The sequence below is a fragment of the Apis dorsata genome, unplaced genomic scaffold (assembly GCF_000469605.1).
Source record: "Apis dorsata unplaced genomic scaffold, Apis dorsata 1.3 scaffold_125, whole genome shotgun sequence".
In the NCBI taxonomy this organism is placed as follows: Eukaryota; Metazoa; Arthropoda; class Insecta; order Hymenoptera; family Apidae; genus Apis; species Apis dorsata.
The window spans coordinates 89133-93625 of record NW_006263418.1 but is presented as its reverse complement, the minus strand read 5'-3'; positions in this window follow the sequence as shown (position 1 = coordinate 93625).

Here is a 4493-nt window from a genome sequence, read left to right as displayed (position 1 = left end):
CGAGCGCCGTGGCCGGCTGGGGCCGGCCAGCAACTTTTGAACCGGAAGGAAACCGGACTGACCAGACTGCCGGGCGCCGTTTCGTTTCACCCTTCTTGCTCGCGAGCCGTCGACCTTCTTACCGATTCGCACAGATACGTGCCGCTTCGTTTAACGGACCCCGTCGCTATTTTATCGTCCGAAATCATAAATCTCGTCAAATCTCTGGTTGACGTTTTCCTCTGGTTAAGGGGGATGGCATGGGAGAAGGGAGTTAAAATCGCGATGGACTTTTGACTTGGACTTGATCAGGGGGTTGCTTTTCCCCTCCTCTCTCTTTCTTCTCTCTTTCATTGTGATACATAACAGTTTCAGAGTTAGTTATTATTCAGACATAAATTTAAATTTTAATAATTTCACGTATAATTAACTATCTTCTCGCGCTCGAGGAGGCCTCCTCAAGGGACGCCATCAGGCATCGTCCAACACAACCCACTCGAGAGATCTGCGCTAATCCCGTGCAACAATCGAGAGCAACGAACGAGATAAAGAGAGAAAGAGAGAGAAATCGCGCAGCACGGATCTCCTCTCCCATTGTGTCCTCCCCGATTCTCGGAATCGGCGTGTCCACGGTTATGAAGATGATCCTGATCTTTCCAGAGATAACGTGGAATAAGAGAGAGATAGATAGAGAGAATGGGCAAAAAAGAAGTGGAAAATTCGGCGGAATCGCGTTGATTGTGTACATCAGGTAGCCCCGGCCTGGTGGTGGAATTGTTGGGCACCAGCAGGTGCTGGCCATAGGTATTCAAAGTAAAATATTGTTCTTACGTCCTCGTGGCTGTGAGCACCGCAGACATCGAAGGATCTCACCGGTCTTTGTCTAGGACCAGCCAGAGTATTTTTACGTCCTGAGGACACCCATCTCTCCCCCCTCCCTCCTCCTATAAGCCTTTCATTCTTCTCCCGGGGAACCTTCCTTCTTTTCCATCTACCTGTTCGCCCAGTTTCTGTGTCGTTGCTGGTGCCCAGATCTACGAAAAACCATCGCACGGGACAGGTAACCACCATCAGTTGTTTCAGTGTTTCTCTCTCTTTCTCTCTCTCTCCACCAGTTGAGAATATTTCGGAAGACTGTTTACTTTAAGGATCGTCTTCTTCTTGATCGGAAGAAACGGCGAAGTAGGGGTAACGAAGGCGTTAAAGAAGGAATTTTCGAAGGAAATTCGTAAAAAATAGTTCAAATGACGTGACGATCGAGGTATCGCTTCGAGATTTCTTTTTTAATTGCATTTTATTTGTATCATCATTGATTGATTGCAATTTGGATTCTGTTATTTTTGATTGAGTTTCTAAATAATTTATGAAAATACAAATGATTAAAATAATTTGAATGAATTTTATTTTGTAAATATTAACATTTATTTGTATCTTAATATACTCGATAAATTTTGAGAATTCAGAAAATTATAACATATAGAAAATAGTGATCAGAAAATTGAAATTATAAGTATCTTATGGAAGAAGCTTTAGAAAAAGTAATTTTAGAAAATTATAACATATAGAAAATAGTGATCAGAAGATTGAAATTATAAGTATCTTATGGAAGAAGCTTTAGAAAAAGTAATTGTAAATTCAGAAAATTATAACATATTGAAAATAGTGATCAGAAGTATCTTATAGAAAAGACCCTAGAAAAAGTGTAAATTTTGAATTGCTAATTCGAATATTTTTAGCTAGAAATTGTACTCTATATGTAATGTCACTAGATCGCCAGATTGATAATCGGCTAATTCCTTCCTTTTCTCACGTTACAGATGGAAAAATCGATCCACGCGATTAATTTCGTAAATAAAAATTCGCAATGTTATAAAAATCCTCTTCTTATAAGTATGTGTACTTCGTGGAAGAAAATCTGTGAGAAAGTCGAAAGGGGCCACGTCGGCGATCATTCGAGGATAATTGAAGGAGATGGAAGGAAGAGGCGATCGAGAGGGGCGGGCAGGATGCGCGAATGTTGTTTAAGGTCTAGACAAAGTGTAGGACCCCCGAATTAGTAGGGGCCGCCGCGCGTTCCTTCTACGGTAATTAACGAAATTAGCCGCAATTAGAGAGTGCTCGACGTGTCCCTCTCTCTCTTTCTCTCTCTCCTGGCCGAACAAGGACGAGGGGACCTTCGAGTCGAAAGATCGGAGTCTTGGGAGACGACGTCCTCGAGTTTACGCCAAGCCTTAATGACTAACCGCATCGGCCGAAAAACTATCTAAGCACCAAACTATGGGAACTTTTGAAAGGTCCGCGATTACCATGCCCGTCGAAGGGAAGAGAAGAAGAGAAAAAGGAAAAAAGAAGGAGAAAAGGAAGGGCATTGCTCTTAGAGGACGAGAATATTATTGCGAGTAGAGGTTCAAATTTAATGATTTTCAAGCGGTGAGAGTTTTATTTCAAATGTTTCATTTGATGGCATTTAAGAAATTGATTATATTTTTAATGAATCATTGAAATGGTATTGTGATTGCAAGTCATTCGAATGAGAAAAACGAGATTATTACTGTTTAATTTGTTAAGATACTTGAAAGGTATTTGAGTCATTTATAACGAATACTTCAAAATTGTGTTAGGTAATTAGAAAGACGATGATTTCTGATTGAAAATAAAATAATAATAGAATAATTTGTATATTCCTATAATCAAATAAAATTTTTTCATACGTTATTTTCAAGAAAATTAAATTCAAAAATTAATTAAATATTCGATCTATTTCTACTTTATAACCAATTTCCTTAGAAATCAGGATATAATAAACTGGAATAAATAATAATTAATAATATTTGTAGAAATTATTTCGAATAAACAAGAAAATTGTTGAACAGAAAATTCGATTATAATTGGAAAAGTGTAAGTATTTTTTCGAGTTTAAATTTTCAATCGTTTCGAACGAGAAAAGAGAAAGCGCGGTTACAACGAGTTACGGCATCCTGGAAACGAAGTTGTCTATTCGCTCTGATTCTTATTAGAATTTTGTGCTATTATTTTCTTCGCGTTGTCGATGATGGAGGAAACGGATGGAAGAGAATCGATATTAAATGTGTTTTGTAAGCTATGCTAATTGGAGTGCAACTCCAATTGTTGCAACGGATTTGTCGAACTATAGAAATGGTTTCATTTGGCGTAAAAATCTTCTCGTTAATGGAACTTTTATTATATCTATCATATTTGCAAAAAAAGAAAAGAAGTTACATTACGTTTCATTCTGAAAAGAATTTTATTATCGTCTAACGTTAGAAGATATTTGTAAAAGAAGAAAAAAGAGAAGAAAAAGAAATTTCCTTTGAATTGAATTAAAAATCGTTCGAAAAAAAAAATACGCAATTGTGTATTCCTCCATAAATAGAGAGAAAAAAAAATATTGATTTCATTTCGAACGAGGATCGTGCCAATGACTAGAAACAGGGCTCTGATTGATTGGATCGTTCGGTCGGCGAGCTTGATGAGATCATTCTTGCTACGATCAACCTCGTAAACGTCATCGACCAGCTACAGTGATATATATATATATATTTTTAGTGCGATTGTAGAAACGCAGTAGATAAAATACGACGCGAATAATTCCGTTTATATGACGGTGGCTAGTATGTAGTATCGGTTTAATTGGAGTTTTTCCATAGGACAAAGCGATAAATTATAAAGGTGCAGGATATCGAGCTGCATAAAATAGCTAGACTTTTAATGAGCTGACATTCTCAAGATATTCCCTTTGCTCGACTTGCAGTCTCATTTTTACTTATTACCATTCGTCAAATCGTTTCCATACGTTATTTTTAATTGTTACTTAAGACTATCAAGATTTTCGATTAATTAAAAAAAATCTGCTTGCGCGTAAGAGAGATTCGATATTTATGTTATATTAATTTTATCTTAAAAAGCGTTAGAAGCTAAATTTTTTATACTCAGTCGCAAATATTTCTCGTTAATACGCCATAAATTTCAGAGAGAAATAAAAAATCGAATGAAAGTGATCCTCGAACCGAGGAAATAATTATTAGCTCCTATTTTTACGTACCAAAACACAATATAAAAGGAATAAGAAATTCGTAAACGTCTTCAGATCGATCTCAATTAAGATCGAGAAATTATTATTATTAATAAAACAATGTACTTCTTCAAGAAGTACATACGAAAAAGAAAATGAACATGAACAACATCTCCTTCTTCCAACACCAACTTCTCCTCCTCCCTGCCCAAACCCACCCTCCCCGCACTTCGATATCATATCAAGATGATCTCAGCATCGAACCGCGTTGCCAAGAGAGATTCGACGATCTCCAAGGCCGCGCGTAGACAGGTTCCAGCAACCTGTTAACCATGAGTAGCATCGTCGAATGACACCGCAACCTAACCAGGAAAGCGGAAAGCGGCGAAGAAGAGGGGCGAGGGGCTCTGTCCGACGACCCCCAACAGAACGCACCTGCTCCTCCAAACGGACGGCCGTGAACACCCGAAAAACTGCCGGT